Here is a 12,685-nt window from a genome sequence, read left to right as displayed (position 1 = left end):
TTAGCGAATTATACTACGAAAATACGCACGAAATTATATATTTATACACGTTATCGGCGCGAGGACGCGTCTCGAAGAACGCGTTACCCAGCCGCGATGAAAGTCCTAAAGAAAGAAAGAAAATAAGAAAAATAAAACATTTTGCGACGGCAGGGCTACGCGCGTATTTAACCCCTTGGCCTACGATAACGTGCGAGGCTCGCGATACGAAATTCGGGGCAAATATGAACAGCACGAGCGACCGTAATATCTGATTGTAACGCTGGTGATTTGAAATTAGATCGTATAACAAGGGATTAAATATCGCACGTCGCGATTCCTGTCATGGAAGCGAAAATTATTGTTCTATATCGTAAAGGGCGATCCGCGTCCCGATTTGTCGTTAATAAATTATATCGTCGAGTCGCGGCAATGCGCGCACGGTGCGTCATCGTTCGTCCTGCGTGGTACAACATCGCGCCTGTCGATAATCTTATTATCGAAATGATGGTTACATATTTTAGATAATATTATTATCATTATCATTATTATGATTCTTATTATAATTGCTACTATTACTATTATTATTGTATTTGGCAGGGTTACGACATTAAAATCGTAAAAAAAAAATATGGATAAGCGTGTTGCTCACCTGCCTTTCCCTCGTGTCCCAAACCACGTCCTAGCGTCTCTTTATCTCGACGAATAATAAATTAATAGTAATATTAAGCCGAGACTTGTGACATATTTACAACATTGATATTTTAAAATATATTCTGTCATTTTTATCTTCGCCCTAACGATACAAATTTGCGATGTCCAGCTTCAGAATTTTATTATCTTCGTCGCTACTCGATATTTAAAGCGTAAAATATCTGCCAGCCGCAAATGTGTTAACGATATTTTATTTATTTTAAACACATTAACGCGCAGGGTGTTACGATCTATTTCGAAAATGAAGTATGCGCCGTACATTTGTCGACCTGTTAAGTTTCATGTACGCTGCAAAATCTATTTGCGTAAACTAACAGAATAAAAATAATAGACCTATAAATATTCACCGAGAGAACTGTGTTTCGCAAATTGATAAGCGAGGAAGGGAGGAGAAAGTGTTGGCGCAGTGGAATTAAAAGGCAAATCACGTATGGATAGGCGACGGACGTCGATCAACGACGATCGTAAAAATTATTGACCGTTGGCGAAGCGGTAGGTAACCTTTTCCGAGGACATTACCGATCACGCTCCCATATAAATACATCTGCATCCTCGTTAACGTTTTACCCGTTACACGGTAGTTAGGCGGTCGCGGGACGATAAATAAAGCCGCAACTGGGTAAAACCCCGGAGATGTTTTGTGACGACCAGGCAGTCACAATACGATCATTAGGCTATTTTCCAGAGTGTAGCACCCCGAGACGCAATATCTCTGCCGTAGCCGCGTATTTGTCCCGTCTGGCAACAAGATTTCTGCACACTGGTATTCTACTAAGTTGTAGGTAGTCTCCGTACTAGGTAAGTACAAATCCTACCGTATACCTTCACGAGAATTTGTAGTCCGAACGGCGGCTATAACCGAGGCCATAACTTAAGCGGAATACCGCCGTTGCGTTGATTCCAGTCCCCGCCGGAATTCTCCCCGAGTCGGTGCAATTGTGGATATCAACGACGACATGACGTCCTTTCATGTTGATGCCTCGCCGTTCCGAACTCCGTACTTGTAAATGAAAGCGTGTCGATCGAAACGTTCCACGTCATATAATTAATTCTCGTCATTAACCCGTCGTTCTTTCTACGTTCCCTTCTTTCTTGCGCGATCGAGAAATGTCATATTTCATAATTAGTCCGTTTGCGTCGACAGTGTCGAATACTGAAGCAATTTTACAATTTTTTTTTCTTTCATTTGTATCTTTTTATGCACCGTTATCATCTTTAAAGACCCAAGAATTCACAAGCCAAGTCCATTGATTTTTTTTCTTGCGGGCAACGTGCAAGGCGTTTAATTTAATATTTCAAATTGAGCGTGCTGTCAACTGCCATCAATATTGTGACATGTGACACGTGACTGGATATCGGAGACATCATATAATTGAGACATAGAAGACATCTTGTGGAAAAACTAAAATTATTTGGTAAAATGTCGGTATATTAGCACGTGACCTGAAAGTTCCACGAGTCCACAGAGGGTTAAGGGCTAATATTTCAAAAACGTTGGAATACTTTCGTGACCCACTCGAGCAATGCGCGTTCTTTGTGCGTTTCCATGTCTGCTTACTTACGTATGTATGTATGTGCATTACAAGGTTCATTTTGAATTAAGTAAACGCTGCTACTTGCGTCAAGTTCTCGGCCAATGTTGACAAAAAGGTCCGTGGAACAGAGTCGCTTATGGCAGCGGCGATAAGAAACTCGTACTTGCCGTGGCGTGCCATTCGCATCGCGGCCACGCGTCTTCCGATTGATGCTATTTATCGATAGAAGAAACTGGAGCACGATGCATTTAACGAGGTAACAAGAAACGCGTAACAACCAATGAATAAATAGACTACCGATAAATAGACTACTGATGCTCGCAAAGAACCGTCGAAATTAGAGGGTGGCGAGTATTAAACACCGTAAAAAGCTGGGAGGCATGTCGGGGCAATGTTTCAAAGTAAACGAAGAAAGAAAATAATGATCGAATCGCATTGTAATTTCAGATAAAGACGACATGCGCGGTGAACGTATATCCATTGGACTTGACCCAATTGTACAGGATCCAGACTGTGTTTAATTTCTTTAGTGATGATTCTTTTTTGTTACTATCAAATTTTTATATTTTTTATTATCGACAGTAATTACAATTATAGAAAAGTAAAGGTCCACATGTGTGGCCGAGGGCGTGAAGAGGCTAAGAAAAAAGAAAACGGAACTGTAAGTCGAAGATTCAGATAATGGCGTTTCAGATGGAAATATGGTAAACAAAGACAAACAGGCAGACATACCATAAAACGCATACCGTCGTAGTGTAATTATTAAACCAAATTCGCAATAAGCACCTGTGTATACTAACCTCCCATCGACATCCACCATCTCCACTACATTCGATTCCATATGTAGTTTGCAATCGTCTCTAAACAAAGTTTTAACCTCGCAGAATCTATCGCGAGTATCGGTCTTGCAGGATCCATTGAAAACAGTGAAGGGACCCGCGGGAACAATAACGAGACCCCGTGGAAAACGCATTGGCACGGCTGGTTTCGAAAGAACGATATCTGCATGCCGTCGAGGGAGCCGCGGTGAGAAGGAATCGATGGTTGCGGCACGCATCCCTGAATCGGCCAGCGCGCGCGTTCTCCGTGCACGGCTCTCGGCGCTTTTTACTGCTCGCCGGCTTCTAATGGGATCGGGTTCTCCTATAATTGAATTTACGAACGGCTCGCGTATATACCCACGTCGTCCATTTTCCAATACGGGGGCCCTGTTGACGGCCACGTGACATTCCCATCGCGTCCCGGGCCCTACGAGGCACGAACGTGCTTAACGCGCTCGCCTCGCCACCGCGATTTCCGCCGAACCCTGCCAGCCCGTGGTATATTTCCACGACGCTAATGACGGTATAACTTCCTAACGTTGTACCAGTATTTCTATTAACCGTCCGTTGGCTATCAGCAAAACGGCTACAAATTGCCCAGCGCGTGCGCGAGCCAGCGCGGTGAACAGCGAGAAAGAGGGACGCGAGGGTAAGACTTTCGCGATCCTGAGTGAAATGTATCGCGGAGATCGTCCAGGTATACGATAGGACGTGTCGGTAATTAAATATAGAAACAGAAATTACAGGGTATCGATGGGTGGCGGATGCTACGGAACGTTGATTACCGTTGCGCTGGTAATTGGACCGCCGACGGACGGAAGAAAAGAAAGGGAAGAGTTATTGGGTACAGGGTCGGTCGCTTAGTTGCAATTAGCGACACCGATACGAGCGGAACGATACTCCGCTCTGGTTGCACGTACCGTACGCGATAAATTGATAACTCCTGCGTCGCGTTAACCCTTTCGCTACTCAATCAAATTGTGACGCATGCTTCGAATGACTAGCTTTTTTTATTATTCTCCTTTTCAATGGTTTTACGCTGTCTCTATGACAGGATGTCCCTTTGAATTGCTTGATAGTTGTGGAATTCGTATGCCCTCATTGTCCATGATTTGATTGTAATACAAATTTTTGTACTAAAAAGTAACGCTATTTTTTGGATCTATGAGATATTAATTGAGACAAGGTTGAAGTTTCGACTGCTATTTCTTCGGTATAGAATCAAATCTAGTGGAGCTGCCTGATACTGTAGATTATTAACTCTTCAAGGCACACAATTATAAAAGAAAAATAAAATTCAAGCTACACAGAAGAACAGTGTCAACAACTTGCTAACGCGTTTTGACTTGTACGCATTTCTGATTCCGCTGAAATGTTTTAGCATTGATAATAACAATCTCGTTATCAGATTTACATTGTCATGTGAAATTTAATAGAACAAATTAATTTCAGACGTCGATCGATGAATAAAGTGTCTATTTCGAACATGGCCTCAACACCAATTTCCAATAAAAATGAACGTAATAATATTAACATTCTACCTTGTATAAATTCAGCCTACATTTTACCACGAATGGCTAAAATCCACAGTTCAGTAGTGATAACACATCGCCAGCAATGAAACAACCGCAATCAGCTATACAGAAGCCCGATAAGCGACCAGAACGATTCGAACAAATGTGTTTGGATGTCCCCTATCGCGTGAACCGAAACACACGTGATTTGTCAGCCTCCGCAAATTTTTCGCATCGCTTCGCGTGCGACGCCTAAGAGACGCGAATAAGGGTACAGAGACGGCGCGTGATTATCGTTGCACTGAAATATTCGCTTGCGTACAGTTGAATGTAACGAATGGCTCGGTGTGTCCGCGTTCGTTATTAATTGCGCCGACTAGCTAGCATGGATATAGATTTGTCATCATTAGTAGGTGCGAGCCGTGGATACGTTTGTACGCGCGGCACAATTCGTGGCCCGTAGACCCGTTTCATTCATGAGCCACAAATTTGTTTATCGCCTTGTGATTAGACATTGTTCACCGTGTCGTTGGAGAAACGGAGTTGTAAATTTGTCCATGTTGCATATATGCGTTCATGCGTGTGGCGCGAATACGCTATCTCTATTATAAATTAATATAATAGAGTCGCACTGAAACTGAGTTACGCGTTTAATAGAACGAGACTTGAATTGAGGTTTATTGTAATCGTGGACTATGCGAGGATTGAAATGTAACTATATTTGCAAGATTTATAAATATCTCTGTTGATCTTCCAAAATGTACAGTGTTGTATATTCTAGTGGAATTTGATTAAAATTGGTGATTAGGTGAACGAAGCCTCTGGTGCTTCAACTATGATAATAACCAGACAAGGCTGAGGAATAAAAGAAATTTCCGAATTATTGAACACTTACTTCTCTGACTTTTCATATTCAGGGTAAAGTAGTGCGAATAATTGTAGTAAATATCAAAAATAACTCTTTCTATCTTGTAAACACCATCTGCGAATGCTAATTTGCAACTATGCATCGAAGTCTAAGGTAATCTTATCTAAGGTGTAGTCTTGCTATTACAAATTAAAATGCTCGAAGCAACAGGCATACGTTTTGCAACGCGTTCCAAGAGGAGCACCTCTCGCGAGAAATCTTCGAAAAATGACGAAACAAAGATTTCCAAGTCGAGCTGATCCGATTGCCAGACCGTCAAGACGAAAAAGGGTGCATGATACAAGTACAATATCTTCTACGTCTTCCACTTGGTCTAACATCGCTTCAGCGATGTGCGAACGAAACGGAGCATCTTTTTGCGGCATTGCGAGCGGTTATAAATCATGCCTCACGTGCGCATTCGTGGCGAGCCCATTTGATTGCGAACGTATAAGGGATTGGATACTACACAGTAAGCCAGGGACCCGTTACCGTGGTAAAAGTGACGATATAATTTTAGCTGCGCATTAGAAAGTGAATTACGAAAACGTCTGCGGCTCGTAAATAGACCTGGCGTTCGTCGCGATTGAAGAGACAGTACAGTATTTTAAACCGAAAATTAAGGGTACTTTATAATTTGATATATTTCTTTTTTTTCTCTAACAAATAAGTAGATTTTCGCCTGGTAAAAGATCACCGTACGAATTTTATTAGGTACGCTTGCGGTTGATGCAACGACACCAGACTCGCAATTCGCGGGTAACGAGGCGACTTTGCAAAACAAGAGTTCCTGGACGATGCTGGTGGACATAAGCGGACACGCGCGCCTGCATTTCTACAAAACTGCCACGCAGAAAGCCCTCGCTATGGCCATAACACATGTCATATCGTGGGATCTTTACGAGGAAGCTGATCATTTGACGACGGCTACGAGCGAATGGTGCTGCAAGAAGCGACAACAGAGTTGAATCCACCAATGAAAACGAGACACTGTTATTTACTGGAGTCAAACGTTCGTCGACCGAGTCTGTTAAAAGTAATAGCTGATCGTCGACACTCTATAAAATGAACGGCACGTTGAGAAATTTGTTCGATTAACGTAGCTCGAACGTAAACGTCAGCCAATGATTTTATTCAATTCGATGATTGAATATTTTTGTCGAGAGCACTGTTTTAAAAATATTAGCTTGGTGCATATGAAATATCGTTCTTCCAGTGTTTGAATTGCCTGGGTCGGTGACATTCGTTTTACTCAATTCTGTCAATAATTGTTTGCAACAATATTAACAAGGAAAAAGTATACTGTAAGACACATATATTAAATATTGAAGATGCTAAATGATCCAATATCTAACAATGAACGTTCTAAATATAAATCTACAATTGTCACTATTAATTTGAGTAATCCTTTCATAGAAATTGATACCAAACAGGAATCGTACGAGATAAATTATCATGAGCGGTACAACATCGAGAATACTCCCTTATCAAGGAACGACGACCATCGTTCTTCTGGTAATACCGTGGAAATGGTTCCCTTCGAGAAGCCCGTAGTTGAAACATCGAAAAGGCACTCGACGAGTTCCTCGAGCGCCCGTCGGCATCGCCGATTTCTTCATAAAGGACAGCGCGCGACGTTTCGATGACGTCCGGCCGTGTTTGATGACAAGCAAATGAGTAATTTATTGCGCGCGGCTATCGAAGGTTCCTCATTTTTTTCCTCCCCGTGTATCAATCGTGCCGAGTACCTACGGCTGCCAGAGTCCTCTGTCCGCGATCTCGAAACGGCTTTTCAGGTTTAGGAGCGAGCCCGTGTCACGTTTCCCACGGCGGCGGTGTAACGCGAGTTGCATACGTACGCGCATGCAAGAAACTCACCGCTATAAAATGTTCTTTACGCATTTCGCAGTTCCCCGTTAGGCGAACGACGAAAGGGAACCTAAGCGGAAACGTTCGTACTTTTCCATCGGTCCGTCGTTGTCGGATGCGAGTGCAATGATTGCGCTGGATTTATATTTATCTCGTGGTCCAACAGATGATGAGTTACGTTGGGAGAGATGGAATTAAAAATTGATTCGAATAACTGGCTACGAATGAAAGGAACGTTTAGGAATTCATTCGTGAGGTTTATTTGATCGAACTGTCATTGAGGAATATTCTACTCTGCAATTGAGGGATGTGCTGGAACAAGAAGGCAGCTCAATTTTTTTATAGTTTTCAGGCTAGAACGTAATCACGGATTTAAAAAATTCCTCTTTTTCGTGGTGCGATAAGGAGACAGCTCCGGTAACTAAAAAAACTGGTAACTTTTTGTTGGCATCATATAAACTATTTAAAATATAACTTAGCTAGAATTTATTCTATAAACTGAACTGTTACGGAGATTCCTATCCTCCGATTTAACGAATGACAAGTGAGCAAGTGTTTATCTTTTAGACGTTATTCGAGATATTTATCCAGAAAAGAATTTTGCCCTTCTCCGACTGTATCCTACGTTCGAGGAACATCGAGAATGACGGAGCAACTCGAGGCGTGTTTTACGGTAGCCAAGGTTGCACCGAACGAATTCAGTTGCACAATGATGCAGCTCTCGGAAATCAGTTCACTGGCACGGCTGTAGAAAGGTACACGCGAGTCGTGTCTGCGATTATTAGCTTTACCTTAACCAGTTACTCGGTGCACGATAGAGGATACCAAGGTTGCAGAGTAACCGTGTCGTTTCCATGTGTTTTACAAATGACGGATTTGACGCTTCCTTGTTTCATAAGGATGATCCTTATATGGTTATTTCAAGACTACTTGGTGATTCAGTGCTGAACTGGTAACGATTATTCGCGTTATTCAAAAGTAACGGTGATACCTTATGCATTTCGCGTAATGACAATAGCACTAACTTCCTTCATTTGATTTTTAAGAAGAACATCGAACTAATATGCCAACCGAAACGAAGTCCGTCATGAAAAACGTGGAAATTAAGCAACTCATTTTTTCCATACTAATTTTAGTCCAAGTTAACCCTAAAAATTAAATTACACCAGTACGAGAAAAAAATAATTCAAGTCTGAAAGGATTAATTTGCACACCTATTTCTATTTCTTTCGAAATATTCGAGCCGGGACTCGTTACGCGCCTCGTGTTGACGAGGCGAGAATAACAAGAGGTCCCTGTCACACTATCGCGATATTCGAGAGACAACCGTGATCGAGGTCCTAGTTAAAATTTCACTCGTTGAAAACGAGAGTGTCCCCCGTTCGATTAACGAACGGCAACTGTTTAATAACGGTTTTTCGAGGCGCAGTTTAGGCTTATTTCCCAATTGATGCACTTGACGCGCGATGCGTATGCAGTTAAATCAGCCAATCTATAGCGCCACTCAAACCGTTTTTAACAAGATATTTCCGTATTGTCGCGTTAACGCACGCACACACGTACGCGAAAGCGTCTCGACCCGCCCCTGTCCGGCCATGTCAGCGCTAAATGAACCATCAGGGCCGCCATAAATCCTCGGACTATCAGATGAGTAGCCACAGACTTGCCTGTCCCGGATATAACGAGGGACCACCGCCCAGCGTAATGGAAGCACTCTCTGTCGACGCTCGAAAGATACCTACCAGATTGGACCACGGTCCCTGACCAGCTGGACGAACTAACTCCACCTGATGCCAGACCCAACGTTACGGGATTCCTCTGAGAGACAATTTCTCTAATTTCAGCCGGTCATCCGGCCGAGAATCCTACGATTCTTGTAACAGCGACTCTCCCTGGAAATGTCACCAGCTACCCCATCGTACATCAAACAAACTCAGTGGATCGAGATAAGGTTGCAGGGATGCTATAATTGGAGAATGATCGCAACTTTTGTTCCAGCAAAAGTCATCGTATAACCAAACAAAACTCGATATTTAATTATCCATTGAATATGTTACCGTGTAAATTGTTTAAAAATACAGGATGTGGCTATCTCTTTGCCCAGTTATCAACACAAGAGTTAACCTAGATGCAATAGACACTATCTCTTGTTCTCGTCACTACTTAAACTATCGAATGATAAATTTGTCTCTTTTGCTTCGCCTCTTTTAAAAATTATTCACCCTAGTTTCCATCCAAGATGTCCATTAGGTCTATTTCGCACCTAGGTAAGCTCATCGAGGATACATACGTGTCCCCGATATAAAATGACCTGGGCAGCCATCGAGGTGGACGATAAGTCACATCTTCGGCGAAATCTGTCTAAGAAGCTCGTCCTGGCCAAGGACGGATAAAGGCGGAGAACATTGTTAATTACAGGACCCTGCTGCGGTATCGACGAGGCTGCCGTAAGAGTAACTCGACCGAGTGGCCGGCAGTAAAGATGGCATCGTGCACACTAACGAGTAACAAGTGGCGTGACGTTTCAGTTAGCCTTTACTTTGCGATGTGTGCGCCAGACTGAGAAGAAGATATCGGTATGCCACGACCGGCTACCTATCGCCTCACCTTCGGGGGCTAATTAACGCTGAGATTCATTATCGACACCTCGTTGCTTTGGCCAGTCACTGTCTTAATTTAAAGTTAAACATTTTCCGTCAATTTGACCCCAGCCACGTGAATTTCGCCTCGAGAACTCATGAAATTTCTAAAATAACGAACGCCACACTTTGCTGTGAAATATGTAGCAAATAAAATGATTATAAGATGAAATCGTTCGTTTTATAAGCTTCATCGAGCTGTGAAATATTTCCCTAGTGGCTTTCCAGTTTGAAAGAAAAATGAGAAAATCGTCAGTTTGGAAACGACGAGTAGCGAGAACGGCTGGGGAACGAGAGTCTAGTCATTATGCAAAATAGAAATTTGTTCGGGACGCGAATAACAAATGGTCGTCAGTCGAAGCAATCATTTGTAAGGCACAGCTTACTTTGCATGTATGCATTTGCGCCCCTGCATTAAGTTAGTTACGCTTAAATGCAAATTGATGTGTTAATCGATCTGCTCCGACTTTGGAACTCTGTGTATAATGAATCTCCGCGGAAGATCGAGCGTGACGAAAAACCGAACGCCGCGTCATCGTTCTCACGTTCAACGCATGCGAGATTTTCTTTTTATACTAATGCAAATCTTGTTTAAAACTCAGTACGTTTTTTCTTGGATGATAGCATAGTGTTGCGAGATTTATTACTACTAGCTTCGTAATTCGTGTTTAGAAGAGAAAATTGTGAAGAGTATAATCTTATAAAAACTTAATTACTCTTCTGCTATTCAAATTAATAGGTGAAAAGGTAATCTCGTTCGTTTTATAATATTTCTCCACTTTTCTGACGTAGTCATTACACCGTCACTGAAAAATTTCTAATGTTTTTTTTCATTAAATATTGACATAGTCTGCGGTACGAACTTATGGGATGGCCTAATATTTGTTTTAATTCATTATTTTTCTCTTCTTTCAAAGATAAGACGATATTATAATGAGGATTCTGAACACAAAGATACTCAGAGTATTCGAAAAGAAATGCACAGCATAATTCCTTACAACGTAACATTATTTAGGATTATTTACGGTCGTTCCATGCCAAATTTACAGCGAGAATTGTGAATAAAGTTCAGTTATTTCACCGATACAACCGACGTTTTATTACATTGTTCGTAAAATGATGGGAACCCCTAGAGCATCCACTCAAGATTCTATGGCATAACAGTACCAGAAGGTAGGTGTTCACCTGAGATCGATGCTGAATTTCTGCCCCAGGCTGATCGACGAACTCGTCACAGTAGATTTGACTCGATCGTGACCAACACTCGAGCCGGTAGTAACTTTCGATTCTCATACTTATTTATGCTCGAAAATCGAAACGTCCTCTTTCGATTGCTCGAATCGAATTTGAAACGAAATGGAATTGACGTATGGTGAACGTAACCCTTTCTTAGGCAACTTCTTTATTAGGGAAAACAGTGCCTGATAGAATTTCGATGACATTCTGCCACGTTAGAGCGATTTATATTTTAAAAGTTTTGAATTTTTATTTTTGAAACTAAGCATCGGATGAATAAACTAAATAAAAATAAATTAAAAGATTCTTATGCCCATCTTTAACCAATCTAAATTATTACTCAGAATAGTTATAATTTCAAGTAATAGATACAAATATGTATCATGTTTTGATCGTAAAGTATAATACACATATATTAGATATAACAACGTATGATTTAAAATAATTACTTACTTCCTCAATTCGACTTACAATTACAATCACCTTGAAGTATGTTGAAAGGTTATTGACAAATCTGAAACAAAGAAACGATTGTCGTCAGTTTTAATTTTCAAGATATAATTACTTCAAATGTGACAATAAGTGTAATAAGGATTTACGACTTCGCAGGCGTGAGGTTACGACACGTGTGAACATTGGGTTGCCTATTGCTAGGGGCACTTTAGTAAAAATGTGTAAATAATTGATAATTACAGTTTTACATAATGACCTAAATTTCTTTCACATAATAAATGTTAAAAAATAAATTGATAATACGTTAAAATTATTGAACGCCCTGCGTAGACTTTCTGTTTTACAGAGATGAAAGAACCGGTTGCATACTATGCACGCAATCAAATATATAATGTGATGGAAGGATGTAATATTACTACAAAAATGATATTTTCTTAGATTATATTTTGCGTTCTAGCGATAAATATTCCGTATTATTAGAAATGATAAATGACTGGTATTGTATAGTATCATTGAATATTTGAAACCAATAGTCATCAGCCTCCGTGGCGCAATCGGCTAGCGCGTTCGGCTGTTAACCGAAAGGTTGGTGGTTCGAGCCCACCCGGGGGCGTTTATTTTTTCTTTATAAATAATTGTAATTATTTTAATCCATGAAATAATTGCAATTATTTTGCGATAAAATTGTTTTGTTGAAGAATGTAATGAAGATACTTTACAAAATTTCTTAAGTTAAAGAATTCGAAAGAAATGAAAATGTTCATCGATTTAACCTCTTCGCGCCCTTGACTACATATGTGGACATTTAGTCTTTTATTTAAATTTAATTTAAATTAAGAAACTTTTCTTACCAATTCGAATGAAATCCAACGTTTGTATTTATTCAAATTATACGCGAATTTTGGCAATATATGTATTATTACTTAAGTTCAATTATTTATTGAGCACCATTTTACACTTATTCTGTTCACAGAAAAATATAAACTACACACTTCTAAGCAATTTTCAAATAAACAAA

At 40.8% G+C, this 12,685-nt stretch overlaps 1 non-coding gene across 1 annotated transcript; it reads left to right on the top strand.

Annotated features, from left to right (window-relative positions):
* Positions 1 to 12,206: 12,206 nt before the first annotated feature.
* Positions 12,207 to 12,280, top strand: Trnan-guu (transfer RNA asparagine (anticodon GUU)). The gene has a single exon. It is a non-coding gene; the product is annotated as a tRNA-Asn (tRNA).
* Positions 12,281 to 12,685: the final 405 nt, after the last annotated feature.

The sequence above is a fragment of the Hylaeus anthracinus genome, unplaced genomic scaffold, assembly GCF_026225885.1.
Source record: "Hylaeus anthracinus isolate JK02 unplaced genomic scaffold, UHH_iyHylAnth1.0_haploid 11994, whole genome shotgun sequence".
NCBI classification, from domain to species: domain Eukaryota; kingdom Metazoa; phylum Arthropoda; class Insecta; order Hymenoptera; family Colletidae; genus Hylaeus; species Hylaeus anthracinus.
Note: the sequence above shows the minus strand (reverse complement) of the source record. Positions and strands in the feature narration are given on the sequence as shown.